Raw genomic sequence first — 6,101 nt, 5'->3', positions numbered from 1 at the left:
TCAAGATGCCTAGACAGGAGGCTCTGATTGTGAGCAATGGATACTCCCTGAGCTGGCTCTCTCCGGGTTAGGAGATAAGAGTTCTTCAAGGACGGTGAGCTCCTAGGAGGATATGGTACGAAGTCCACCCCTATCCTAAAATGCTGCTGCTGTGTGGCTGCGCCAGCTGAGCCAAGTGGCTGCACAATCCAGAAGCATGCCTCCCGGGAAAGAGTTAAAGACTTAAAACTTTAACTCTTTAAGCGGCAGGTGCAAGACTGGAAGGATCTCATTTTAGGACTGACAGGTTACAAAAGCAGCTATCCAACAACAATGCTTTAGGATTCTTAAGGAGACCTTTTCTCTTTGGTTTGTTAAGACTTTGCACAGAAAATCAGCCCAACTGGGGGATTTTCATGCCCGCTTAGTGACCAATAACAGGAAAAAATATGTTCAAAGCAAAGAGTCACATTACGCAAATTCAAAAGGGATTTCATAGGCACTATATTTTTCCCCTTATGCAGAAAAATGTGAGTCTGTTGAAATTTGTCAACTGAGAGAGCTATTTTTAGCTTCATGAGACACAGGACTATATAATCCTCATAAAGATGTCGGTGGCCCCAGCCTCTCGCGGGCACCTGCAGGAACGATTCATCTGACTAATGACAAAGTATCTGCATATGGATAGAGTCATACATCTTCCACTTGTTATAATAAAATATGGTATTGGTGCAGCAGAAGGTACTTACTGGGTTGGCCCAAAAGTCCATTTAGTTTTTTTCTGTAAAATAAAAGGCATTTTTCATTTCCACCAATAACTTTATTGATTTGGATTTTTGAGCAAGTCAGCTATTTCCTGCTATTGACTTCTAGTGGGTAGAGGCCAGGGGTGGTGCTAAACATCTTCCAATGTGTAAAACAGCCCCACTGCAAAGAATTATTTGGCCAAAATGTCAATAGTACCAGGAAACCTTGCAAACCATTTCTGACATGTTCAATCAGTCACAGCACTTTATCCATATACTGCGCAAATCTTTTCTTTGCATTTCAATTGCATTTTTACCTTTCTTGAAACACTAAAGCAGAAGACACCAAAAATGTGTATATTCTTCCATCTTCAATATGAAAATGTCTGCACAAAAATTCACCAACTTTGATAAGTTTTTAAAAGTACACGCTGATAGGACAGCTGTCACAATGCAATCTAACAAAATTGTTTTGAATGAAGTTAAAGATACCTAAGCACTACTAGAGCCATCATACAGAAAAAATGCAATGGACCATTTGGCCAACCCAATACATCCATATCCGGCATTGACCTTAGGGAGTTCAAACCCTAAAATATCAAGAAATGACAGCACTGTGAAACCCATGCTAGGTACCTGGATCCCAGCTTCGGTGCTACAGTAAAGCCTGCAGTGGTCGCTGCCAAGTGTACCCTTTTGGGAGCAGTCCAGACCTAGAGGCTTCAGACAAAATCAGGAAAAACCAAAGATTTATGAAGTTCTTTCGCTTTGTTAAACCATTGAGCAAATAATCAAGAGGTGAAAAACGAGCATATGGCAGAAGTGGGTGATATCTGTGGAATGTTCTAGAAACATCCACCTGGCTCACCCAGCCCCTGGTGCTGAACACGCTGGACGCCTATTGTGGAAATGTCATGTCGTTTGGAGCCTCAGTGTAGGTAGGAATGTGTTGGTTGTGCTCACGGCGCCCCAAAGAGGCAGCCTCAGCCCAGTGTCCATCCACCTCGGAAAGAGGAGCCACCTCCCAGGGCTCCGGGTGCCCAGGACGTGGTGTCTGGGAAAGGCAAAAGGGCACGGCCTAGAGCGAAAAGTCAGGGTTTAGGGACGGATGAAGGGTACTCAGCTCTGCTGTGGATCACCGGTGAAGGCGCGAACACCCCAGAGCCTGGGTGTGCGGACTGACCTGCAGGTCTCCTCTCTTAGATCCTTGCCCGGCCTGCGGGGATGGGGGGGGGAGGGGAAGGGGGGTGTGCAGCGACAACCGCCCCCGCTGAGCCGCGCCCCTCTGCAGACTGCCCCTCCGCGGGGATGCCACGCACCCACCCCACGCTAGGTCTCCTCACCCCCCGAGGACTGAAGAGTTTGGGACGAGAAATGGGGCAGGGAGACAAGGGGCAAAGTGGGGAAAGACCCGAAGAGGAAGAAGAGAGGAAAGTGGAACTGACATTGTTTTCATCCGCGTGATCTCCGTGGAGTTGAGCAGCTCCATCCTCTGTCTACACCTACTGCCCGAGGGACCATCAGCAATCCCACCAGGCCGTCTCGTGGCGCGCACCCTTCTCAGCACCTGCATAATAAGCCACATCAGAAAACTGGATCAATGCGACTCGGTGGAGGCCCTCGAGGTAAGTATGGTTGGGCAGCTACCGCTGTGGCCAGATGTCCAAAGAAGGCAGGGGGACCCTGCATCTATTGGCAACGCCCCTAGTGGCGGCGCAGGTGACAACACGGGGACACGGCAAAGAACCCCCCACCCCCTCAATATAAATTGCCTTTTTAGTTTTGCTTGGCTTGGCAAACCATGGCATATGGCTTCGGGTACTAGATTCTAAAGGAACAACGGGAATACAAGAAATGAAGACCTGCCGGTGTTGGCAGTTGTCCATTATCCAGCTCTATCTCCGCTCCAGACTGGAAGACGTCTACGTCGGAAGATGTGCTTTGGTGCAGATCTGAGTGGGAGAGCGCTGGTGGCCTGTGTGCAGCCGGCTGCAAGGTGGAGGGAAAGCGTGTCACTTTAGGAGCTGTCCGCTAGATGGCGCGCTGAGACAACGTTTGCATCATTTTCAAATAACGCGTACAATTCTTTTTCAAATATAGTTCAAGTTCTTTGCACATTTTTGGTGCGAGATCGTGTATTGTGTATTTTTTTCCCCAATGGGAAGTTAAACCACTAGTTTTTAAACAAGATATTTTGTGCGGATGGATGGCCAGTCTCCTTCTAGTCCCCAAAAAGAATGGGTGGAAGACTGACTTTGGGACCTCACCGATCTTACGTTACCTTGAGAAAGTTGCTCATGCCCTGCCCTCTGAGCTTCCATTTCTCCACCTATAATTGGAGATTATAATGTCTTGGAGACTGTTTTGATGCCCTCCTCCCTTTACCCATGTCGTTTCTCTGAGGAATTAAAGTTTCTTCCCACCAGTTTGCTTTCATTCCCGGGGCCCCTGATTCTACCAGCCCCTCCACTGAGGCAGACAGAGAGCAGGGGAGTGAAGCATCGTTGTGAGTCAATAACACGCCTCTCACGCCCGGAGAACTAAGCTCCCACAGTGTGAGGAGGAGGAAATGAACTCATTTTACATGGAGTGCCCACATTCCTTAATCTAAACTACACTGTGGAGTTCTTGAGAGCGGTCCACATGAATTTTCAAAGCGATCAAAATGAGGCTCTTGTAAAAGTGATTCCAGCGTGAGGGCTGCAGGGCCACCGTCACCTCGGGAGCCTGGGCTCCCTTTACTCGGTCCTCAGTGCTCTCTTGGGGTCCCCGAGCCTCTGGCCATAATCAGAAATCTAATGTAATTGGCAGTAAAGCTTCACCTACATCTTTCTGTGGCTTGACAGCTCCTTTCTGTTATTGTTGAATAGTATTCCATTGTCTGGATGCACCACGGTTTGTTTATCCATTCGCCTGCTGATGGCGTCTTGTTTGCTTCTAGATTTTAGTGATTATGAAAAGAGGCTCCTATAAACTTTGGCGTGTCAGTTTTTACGCGGTGAGAAATTTTAAAATCAGCTGAGAACAACTTATAAGCATGATGCTAGAGAATATGATAAAGCTTCGTGTAGCTTTGTAAACATCTGTTACATTGTCTTCCAAAGTGGCCATATGACTTTTCATTCCCTGCAGCAGTGAGTGGGAGGTCCTGTAGCTCCACATTCTTGCTAGTAAATGGAAGTGTCAATTCTTTAGAGTCTGGCTATCCTCACGGGTATGTCATTGTTGTTATCTTTTAAAATTATGACTTAACAGATAAACAATAGGTTTAGAATAATTTTAGCTATTATTTAAGTACTTATCCCAGCTGTGGAATAACGTCGACTGTCCATTATTGTCTGCAGCTGTTGCGCGTGTACCTGCCCTTCACCTCAACGCCCCGCGCCACCGCGCAAGCTCTCGCGTGTCGCCTCTCACAGGGGGCCTCTTTCACGCAGCAACTCTTCTACCAGCGGAGATATTTGAGATTCCTGCTGGAACCTTCTAGGGACACTTGTCACATTTTTCATTTCGGTGTGACATGTTTTATTGTTTTTTGTCTCCCTATTTTCTCTTACTACAAGAAGCACAATGAGAAATTAATGCTTTTAAGCTGCACTGAGCAATTTAATTCTGCCATAGGAACCTGATGTCAAACGACATTAATCACAGTCTAATTTCTAGGGTTATTTCTGGATATGGTTGAAGTTTGGCTGGTTTTCATTAGGAAACTGGCTTCAGTCTCACATTTATATTCTGTGGAAATAGTACCAAGTGTTGTTCCGGGTCCTTTCTCTGGACGAGACTGGAGAGAGAGACCCTAGACTAGAGACAGTCACCATCTGTCAGCCCTACAGTGCAGCAACGTTTCACAGGAAGGAGAAGAACACAGCCGTCCCATACGCTGCACATGTGTACTTCCCATCAGAGCTCTGCAGGTAAGTGGCTTTGATGACATAGAGGACTTTGTCACCCCAGAATGTGATGGACTTAGTGAATCTGAGGAGCTCTGGGGGCGCTGGGTCAGGCTCAGCCACATGAAGTTGCCAGACTGGGGCGTTTCCTTCCTCATTTGCCCGTCTCACTTTAGGCGTATTTCTAAGCTACACCTTCTGGAAAATTACTTGGGGCATCTGAACTTCCCTTGTCCTTCAGGAATGTTTCCCTTAGCCTGCTTAAGTAGATTCTGACCAGAGTTGGCATTAATAATGGGAAAATAAAGAGGATTCCTTGTGCGTGCGTGTGTGTGTGTGTGTGTGTGTGTGTGTGTGTGTGTGTATGGGGAGGGGCAGAGATTCTCAAGAAACCTAAGAGGAAATGGCAGTGAGCAGGCATGGGATGTCCCAGCCGTTGGGAAGCTCTGGTCCTTAGCAAGGGTTACCCCACATGGTCCAGGGCAATCCAGGGGTCTGCATCCATTGACTGGCAGTGTATTGCCCAAGAGAAAGGAAGCAAATGTAGAAAAAAGACAAGTAGGTAACCGTAGAAAGACAGGGACCTGGACACCCCCAAGCTGGGTGTTGTGGAGGGCCCCTGTGGAGACCCATGGTCTGTGCAGGTCTGAACCTTGGACTCTAGCAGGATCCGCTGGAAGTGCAAGGAGAGTGCCCTGATTTTCTTCTGTATCTGCAGAATGCTGAAAATCACGGTAATCAAAGCCTGTGTGCATGTTTCCACAGGAGTCTTCGGTAATTAATGAATCAGGCTGCCTACAAAGTTATGGGCAAAGTCCCAGCTGGGGAATTCCATGTCCCCAGGAGCTCCCTGGGGGATGCATTAGAGTGTAACTGACCGTCAAAGGACATATTATTTTAACGACATATGGTCTGCCCTCAGCTAATCATTTTGTGTAAACACTTCCTTAATGTACAGTGAAGGTGCAGCCTTGATAGTAATGGAATTTACAAATGCCCTGATGCTTTTTTACAACATTGTCTTCGCTCTGAAAATTAATTATGAACACTTCTCCAACACTGTCAAACCAGTTTCTTATTAACTTTGCCACAAGGCCATCAACGCTCTTCAGCGGCAGGATGGGTTCACGCTCCATTGGGGTTTTTGTTGTTGTTTTTTTTCGCTTGCATTTTTGATGTCTCTCCACTGCTTATGCCGAATCCAACATTCCTATCTCAGCACAGGCCTCTGGGTACATAACAAATAACAACGAACAGCATCTACCTTAGAGCAGCCTTTCTCCCCTCCTGCTCATCTCAAGGCGCCAGTAATACATTCTTGTGTTAGTAGAGTATTCAAAATACGCCCTTAAATCATTCATATGCAGACTCTCTGCTATTCTTTTAAGATGATTGCAATGGTCACATGCAGCACATCCATTCATTGCAGGAGTACTTGGCGATTTCTGTTCAGTGGATTACCTGTGTCATTCTGACTCCCTTG

This window comes from Pteronotus mesoamericanus, unplaced genomic scaffold, assembly GCF_021234165.1.
Source record: "Pteronotus mesoamericanus isolate MK-2021 breed Mesoamerican mustached bat unplaced genomic scaffold, CSHL_Meso_final contig_50, whole genome shotgun sequence".
NCBI lineage: Eukaryota > Metazoa > Chordata > Mammalia > Chiroptera > Mormoopidae > Pteronotus > Pteronotus mesoamericanus.
The sequence above is the reverse complement of the archived record's forward strand: the minus strand, read 5'-3'. Positions refer to the sequence as shown.